The 8837-nt window shown below is 52.8% G+C and overlaps 1 protein-coding gene across 1 annotated transcript in view; it reads right to left on the reverse strand.

The window, feature by feature from the left end:
- LOC109501251 overlaps positions 1-7493 on the reverse strand; it is a 72767-nt gene extending 65274 nt beyond the window's left edge. Inside the window, exon 1 of the transcript XR_006593441.1 lies at positions 426-7493. The gene's annotated coding sequence lies outside the window, so the exon portion shown is untranslated. The remainder of the gene's footprint in view (positions 1-425) is intronic.
- Between the last annotated feature and the right edge of the window lie 1344 nt (positions 7494-8837).

Below are 8837 nucleotides of genomic sequence, written 5' to 3' on the forward strand. Positions count from 1 at the left end.
CCTCTAACTCTAACCCTAAAACCCTCATCCTAACGCTCTAACTCTACCCGCTAAATCTAAAACTATAAACCTAAGGCCCTCTCCCCATGGGGATCCATATCGAAAGACTGATAATAGCACACACACCAGGACCAGAAACGGTTCATGAACACTCAGCACGGAATGTGGATCACCATGTATTTCCAAAGCGCGGCTGCAGCTGCACAAGAGATTCCTGAGGCCTAAACGATGGGTGGCCCATACAGTTGTCTGGCCTTGGAACCAAAAGACTAATCCTGACCAGCACCCTCCTTTGTGTACTCCCTTCTGCCCTTTGGGGAGACAACTGCTCTTCTGTGGTTTCAGTGCCTGGAACCTCCTGGGACCTAACCCTAATGCTAACCAGGACCGTATGCTAACCCTCAACCTAAACCTAACCCTATCACTCACACTAGACACATCTATCTACACCAGACCAGATACAGTTGTCTGTCCTTAGAACCCAAAGATTAATCCTGACCCGCAGCCTCGGTTGTGCACACCACTCAGTCATTTGTGGAGGCAACTGCACTGCTGTGGGTTCAGTGAATGGAGCCTTGGGAACGAAGAAAACCCTAACTGTACCCCTAACCATAACCCTCAACCTAATCGTAACCCTATTTCTAACCCTAACCCTACACTTGAGCCACACCCTCGCATGGGATCTCAGGTCAGCCCTTGAGGGATATCACTAGACTGGAGTTGCTTCGGCCCTGGTGACTTCCCTGCACCGAACCCTAACCCTGGCTAAGGCTCCTTCCCCATGGGGACCCAATTCACAGTCTGACATCAGCACGCACATGGAATCGAGAAGCGGTGCAGGAATACTTGGAGTGGAATGTGGAACATCATCATGTCATTTCAAAAGCCCGGCTGCCACTGCACTCGAGGATTCAACAGGCCTAACTGAAGAGTTCCCGATACAATTGTCTGGCCTTGGAAACCGAAGACTATTCCTGACTGGCAGCCTCCATTGTGCACTCCGCTCAACCCTTCCAGGAGACGACTGCACTGCTGTGGGTTCAACACCTGGAGACTCCTGGGACCTAACTCTAAACCTAACCGTAACCCTAACAATAACCCTCAACCTAAATCTAACAGTTTCTATCACACTAGACACACCTATCTACACCAGACCTTATAGAGTTGTCCGTCCTTGGAACCCAAAGACTAATTCTGACGAGCAGCCTCCATTGTGCACTGACTCAGCCCTTCGGGGAGACAATTGCACTGCTGTGAGTACAGCGCCTGGATCCTTCTTTGACCTACCCTAACCCTAACCATAACCCTGAGCATAACCCTCAATCTCACCTGACCATATATCTCACAATACCTCTACACCAGACCCACACCAGCGCATGTGCCCTCACTTCAGCCCTCGAGGGAGATCACGAGACTGGAGTCCTTTGGCCCTGGCCACATCCCTGCACTGAACCCTAACCCTAGCTAAAACTCACTCCCCATGGGTACCCAATTACAATGTCTGACAACAGAATGCACATGGGGTCGAGAAGCAGTGCAGGATCACTCGGCGTGGAACATGGAACATCACCATGTCATTTCCAAAGCCCAGCTGCTGCTGCATAAGAGGATTCCTGAGGTCTCCCCCAAAGAGTGTCCAATACACTTGTCTAGCCTTGGAACCCAAAGACTAATCCTGACCGGCAGCCTCTGTTGTGCCCGAGAGCATTCCTGAGGCTTACCCGAAGAGTGCCACAAACAGTTGTCTGGCCTGGCAACCGAAAGACTAACCCTGACCCACAGCATCCATTGTGTACTCCAGTCAGCACTTCGGGGAGACCACTGCACTGCTGTGGGTTCAGCATCTGGAGCCTCCTGGGACCTATCCCCAACCCTAACCAGAACCCTGACCCTAGCACTCAACCTAAACCTAAACCTATCTCTCACACTAACTCTATACCAGACCCGTACCCTCGCAAGGTTTCTCACTTAAGCCCTCCATGAAATTCACGAGACTGGAGTCACTCTGCCCTGGTGATGTCCCTGCACTGAACCCTAACCCTAGCTAAGTCTCCCTCCTCATGGCAACCCAATTCCAATGACTGACAACAGCACACTCATGGTGTAAATCACTCGGCTTGGAACCTGGAACATCACCATGTCATTTCCAAAGCTCAGAGGGAGCTGCACAAGGGCTCTGCTGAGGCCCAACTAAGGAGTGTCCTACACCCAAGGAGGGCCTTGACACCCTAAGACTAAGAAGGAATGGCACCATCCTTTGCGCCCTCCACTCAACCCTCTAGGAGAACACTGCACTACTTAGGATTCTGCACTTAAGCACCTCCTGGAACCTACCCCTAACCCTCACCATGACCCTCGCCGTATTCCTCAACCGAAACCTCACCCCAATTCTAACACTAACCCTACACCTGACCTGCTACCGCACATGGCCCTCATTCATACTCAATGGAGATAAATGGATTGTTGTTGCTTTGGCCTTGCTTATGTCCCTGGATCTAACTGTAACCCTAGCTATTTCTCTATCCCGATGGGGATCCAATTCCTAATGCAGAGAATATCATGCACCTGTGGCCCAGAAGCGGTGCAGGATTACTCCACATGGAGCGTGGACCACCACCATGTCATGTCCAAATACCAGAGGGAGGTGCCAAAGTGCTTGCTGAGGCCCAAAAGTGGCCCACATGCAAGGCTGGCACTGGTAACCAAAGACTAAACCTGACCATCACCCTCCCATGTGCCCTCCACTGAGCCCTCCCAGGAGACCACTGCACTGCATGGGGTTCATCACCTGGGGACTCCTTGGAGCTATCCCTCATCCTAATCATGACCCACTCCATACTCCTCAATCGGAACCTCACCCTAAGTCTAACGCTAACCCTACACGTGACCCGCATCCGTGCATGAGCCCTCATTCAGCCCTCCATGGAGGTAAAGGGATTGTTGTTTCTTCAGCCTTGCTTACGTCCCATCCCTGGATCAAACCCTTGCCCTAGCTATGGCTCATTCCCGATGGGGACCCAATTCCTAACTTGGAGAAAACCACGTACATGGGGCCCAGATGCGGTGCAGGCTTACTTGGCATGGAACGGGGAACATCACCATACCATTTTCAAAGCCCAGAGGGACCTGCACAAGGGGGTTGCTGAGGACCAACCGAAGAGTGGCCCACACAAGAGGCTGGCCTTGGCACCCAAAGAATAAACATGACTGGCACCCTCCCATGCGCCCTCCTCTGGGTCCCCCAGGGAAACAACTGCACTGCCTTGGATTCAGCACCTTGGGCCTCCTGGAACCTAGCCCTAACCCCAACCGTGACCCTCCCCATACTCCCCAACCTATACCTCACCCCAACGCTAATGCTAACCCTACACCTGACCCTCACCCGTGCATTGGCCCTCATACAGGCTCTCATGGAGATAACGGGACCGGTGTCTCTTCAGCCCTGCTTATGTCCCTGGACAGAACCTCACCCTATCCGTGGTTCTCTCCCAATGGGTATCCAGGTCCTAATTCTGAAACACCACGCATATAGGTCAAAACCCCTACAGTATTACTCGGTATGGAATTGGAGCATCATCATTTCGTTTCCACTGCTGGGATGGAGCTGCCCTAGGAGGCTACTGAGACCCAATGAATAGTGGCACACACAGGAGGCTGGCCTTGAAACACAAAGAATAAGTCTGAACTGAAGGCTCCCATGCAGCCACCACTCAGCCTTCCGTGGAGACCACTGTGATGCTAGGGGTTCACTGCCTGGAATTTCTTGGGCCCTAACCCTAACACTAACCATGACCCTCACCATACCCTGAACCTCAAACTCATTCCTACACTAACGCTAACCCTACAACTGACCCTCACCTGCACACTGGCTATCATTCATCACCCCATGGAGGTAAGTGGAATGGGGTAGCTTTGGCCCTCCTTATGGCCCTGGTCTGAAACCCAACTCTATCTAAAGCTCTCTCCAGATGGTGACCCGATTCTTAAGTCTGAGGATACCTCCCTTCCAGAAGAAGAGGCGGATTCCTCAGCATGGAACGTGGAATATCACCATGTAATATCCAAAGCCCAGATGTTTCTTCAGAAGCGGTTCCTGAGGCTCAACCAAAGTGTGGCCCACAAAGGAGGCTCACCCTGGCTCTCAAAGACTAAGCATGACCTACACCCTCCCATGTGCTCACCACTGAACCCTGCAGGAAGACCAGCACTGCTGGTGCTTCAGCTTCTGGAGGACCTGGGACAAAACCTAACCATTATATTGACCAGAACCATACACATCATCCTCAACCTCACCCCAACTCTAAAGGTAACGCTACACCTGACCTGCACCCCTGCATGGGTGCCAATTCAGCCCTCCATGTAGATAATGGGACTGGTGTTGCTTCGGCCCTGCTTATGTCCCTGGACCGAATCCTGACCCTAGCTATGGCTCTCCCCCAATGGGGATACAGTTCCTAACTCTGAGAACACCATGCACATAGGGTCCAAATCCCTGCAGTATTCTTCAGATGGAATTGGAACATCATCATTTCATTTGCACTGCTGGGATGGAGCTGCACAAGGAGGTTGCTGAGGCCCAACTGAAGAGTGTCACACATAGGATGCTGCCCTGGCACGCAAAGACTTAGTCTGAACTGTAGACTTGCATGCAGCTTCCACTCAGCCCTCTGTGGAGACCACTGCACTGCTAGGCGTTCACTGCCTGGAACCTCCTGGGACCTAACCCTAACACTAAACTTGACCCTCACCATACACCTCAACCTAAACTTCACACCAACTCTAACGCTAACCCTACACATGACCCACACCCAAGCATGGGCCCTATGGAGTCCTCCAGAACGATCACGGACTCATGTGGATTTGGCCCTATCTACATCCCTGGGCCGGTACCTAACCCTAGTAATGGCTGTCTCTCATTGAGGAACAAATTCCTAAGTCTCAGTCACCATGCATATGGGGCCCAGAAGCGCTGCAGCGTTACTCGCATGGAACGTGGAACATCGACAGGTAATTTCCAAAGCCCAGGGGAAGCTGCAAAAAGGGTTTGCTGAGGCCCATCCGAAGATTGCCCCACAACTGATGCTGGCTTCGGCACCCAAAGACTAAGCCTGAGGGCAACCTACCATTTGCCCTCCACTGATTCCTCCAGTGAGACCACTGGACTCCTTGGGGTACAGCACCTCGTACCTCCTGGAACCTAACCCAAACCGTAAACGTGACCATCAACATACTCCTCAACCTCAACCTCACCCCAACTCTAAGGCTTCACCTGACACCCTACACCTGACCCTCACCCGCGCATGGGCCCTCATTCAAACCTCCATGTAGGTAATGGGATTGCTGTTGCTTCGGCCTTGCTTACCTCCCTGGACCGAACCCTAACCCTAGTTGTGGCTGAATCCCGATGGGGATCCAATGCCTAACTCTGAGAGACCACACACATGGGGCCCAAAGCTTTGCAGGATTCCTCGGCATGGATCTTGGAGCAAATCGTGTCATTTCCATTACCCACAAGGAGCTGCACAAGGGGGTTCCTGAGGCCCAACTGAAGAGTGACTCACACGAGAGGCTTGATCGGGCACTCAAAGACAAAGCCTGATCAGCACAATCCCATGTGGGATCCACTCAGCCCTTCTTGGAGACCACATCCTTCCTGGGGTTGTTGCGCCTAGAGCCTCGAGAGACCTAACAATAACCATGACCTTCAAAGTACCCCTCAACCTAAACATCACCCCTATTCTAAACATAACCTACAACTGACCCGCACCCTCGCAGGGACCCTCACTTCAGCCCTCCAGGGAGATCACGGGACTGCTGTCACTTCGGCCCTGCTTACGTCCCTGGACCGAACCCGAACTCCATTTTAGGCTGTCTCCCCATGGTGACCCAATACTTACTTCTGTGCAAACCACACACGTGGGGTTCAGAAGAGGAGCCGGATTCCTCGGCATGGAACGTGGAACATGACCAGGTAATTTCCAAAGCCCAGAGGGAGCTGCACAAGGGGGTTGCTGAGGCCCAACCAAAGTGTGGTCCATATCTGAGGCTGGCCCTAGCCCCTAAAGACTAAGCCTGGCCAGCACCCTCCAATGCGACCTCCCTCAGCCCTCCAGGGAGATCACTGCACTGCTTGGGTTTCAGCACCTAGGGCCTCCTGGACCCTAACCCTAACCGTGACCCTCACAGTACTCCTCAACCTAAACCTCACTCCAACTCTAACGCTAATCCTACACCAGACCCTCACGTGCGCATGGTCCCTCATCCAACACCCCATGTAGATAACGTGAGTAGTGTTGCTTCAGCACTGCTTATGGCCTTGAAGCAAACCCTAACTCAAACTAAGGCTCTCTCCTGATGGTGACCCAATTCTTTAGTCTGAGGATACCACACACATGGAGTCCAGAGGAGGAGGAGTATTACTCGGCGTGGAATGTGGAATATCACCATGTAATATCCAAAGCCCAGATGTTGCTGCAGAAGTGGTTGCTGAGGCTCAATCAAAGAATGGCCCACGATGGAGGCTTGCCCTGGCAAACAAAGACTAAGCATGACGGACAACCTGCAGTATGCCCTCCACTGAGCCCTCCGGGAAGCTCACTGCATTGCTGTTGGTTTATCGCTTGGAGCCACCTAGGACTTAACCCCAAACCCAATAATGAACATAACTATACACACCAACCTCACCATGAACATAACTATGAACAGAACTATAACAATGAACATAACTATACACATCAACCTCACCAACTCTAACCGTAACCCTACATCTGACCTGCACCTGTGCATGCGCCCTATTCAGCCCTCCATGTAGCTCAAGGGACTGGTGTCACTTCAGCCATGCTTATGTCGCTGGAACATACCCTAACCCTAGCGATGGCTCTCTCCCAATGGGGATCGAGTTCCGAATTCTGAGAACACCACGCCCATAGGGCCCAGACCCCTGAAGTATTATTCGGTATGGAATTGGAACATCATCATGTCGATTCCACTGCCGGCATGGAGTTGCACAAGGAGGGTGCTGAGGCCCAACTGAAGAGTGGCACACACGGGAGGCTGGCTCTGGCATGGAAAGACGAAGCCTGAACTAGAGGCTTTCATGCAGTCTCCATTCAACCCTATGTGGAGACCACTGCACTGCTAGGGGTTCAATGCCTAGAACCTCCTGGGACCTAAACCTAACAGTAACCTTGACCCGCACCATACCCCTCAACCTAAAGTTCACACCAACTCTTACCATAATCCTAAACCTTACACGCATTAGTGCATGGGCCCTCACTTCAGCCTTCCAGGGTGATCACAGGTCTCCTGTCCATTCAGCCCTATCTAAGTCCCTGGCCCAAACCCAAACACTAGCTAAGACTCTCTCTCTCGATGAGGACAAAATTCCTAAATCTGATATGACCACACACATGTGGGGCCAGAAGTGGTACAGCGTTTACTTTCCATGGAAAGTGTCCTGAAGGGCACAGACGCTCCCAGTACCTGAAGGCACACCCCATGCCTAAAGCCGCTCCCCATACCTGAAGACAAGCTCTCCCCGTCCCTGAAGGCAAGCCCCTTGCCTGAAGGCAAGCTCCCTGTGCCTGAAGGCATGCCCAGGGCCTGAAGGCATGCCCCATGCCTAAAGACAAGCCCCTTACCTGAAGGCAAGCCCCTTGCCTAAAGCCATGCCCCGAGCATGAAGCCATGTCCCATGCCTGTAGGCAGGTCCAATGCCTGCAGGCTCGCCCCTTGCCTAAAGGCTCGCCCCTTGCCTGAAGGCTCCCCCTGCCTGAAGGCTCGCCCCATGCCTGATGGCTCGCCCCTTGCCTGAAGGGTTAGGCATGCCCAGTGCCTGAGGGCATACCCAGTGACTGAAGTCAGTCACTTCCAATGTCTGAAGTCATGCCCAGTGAATGAAGTCACTCCCAAAGTCAATCCCAGGGAATGAAGTCAAAGTCACTCCCAGTGACTGAAGACAAAGTCACTCCCAGTGAAGGAAGTCATCCCAAAGTCACTCCCAGTGACGGAAGTCTCTCCCGAAGTCACTTCCAGTGATGAAAGTCACTCCTAAGTGACTGCCAGTGACGGAAGTCACTCCAGATATCACTCCCAGTGACAGAAGTCACGCCCAAAGTCACTCCCAGTGAGGGAAGTCCCTCTTGAAGTCACTCCCAGTGATGAAAGTCACTCCCGAAGTGACTGAAAGTGATGGAAGTCACTCCAGATGTCACTCCCAGTGACAGAAGTCACGCCAGAAGTCACTCCCAGTGAGGGAAGTCCCTCTCGAAGTCACTCCTGACATCACTCCCAGTGACTGAAGTCAAAGTCATTCCCCGTGACTGATGTCATAGTCACTCCCAGAGACTGAAGTCAAAGTCACTCTCAGTGTCTGCAGTTACTCCCAGTGACTGGAGTCTCCACTCACAGGGACTGCAGTCATCACTCCCAGTGCCTGAAATTGGCACTCCCAGTGCCTGAAGACACTCCAGGGGAAGGACAGAGTGAGAGGGAGACACAGAATCCCAAGCAGGCTCCAGGCTCTGTGCTCTCACCACAGAGCCTCCTGGGGAAGGACAGAGAGGGAGACATAGAATCCCAAGAAGCCCCTCCAGGCTCTGTACTCCCAGCACAGAAACCCCAGGCTCTGAGCTCACAGGACAGAGCCTCCAATGCCTGAAGGCACTCCCCTTGTCTGAAGGCACTCCCCTTGCCTGAATAGTCACCAGCACTCTCTAAAGGCATACCCCATGCCTGAAGGAATGCCCTGAGTCTGACTGAGCTCCCTGTGCAGGATGGGGCATTCCCTGCCTGAAAGGCACAGGCACTCCCCTTGCCTGAATGGCACAGGACCTCCT

The sequence above is a fragment of the Felis catus genome (assembly GCF_018350175.1).
Source record: "Felis catus isolate Fca126 chromosome D2 unlocalized genomic scaffold, F.catus_Fca126_mat1.0 chrD2_random_Un_scaffold_45, whole genome shotgun sequence".
Lineage (NCBI taxonomy): Eukaryota > Metazoa > Chordata > Mammalia > Carnivora > Felidae > Felis > Felis catus.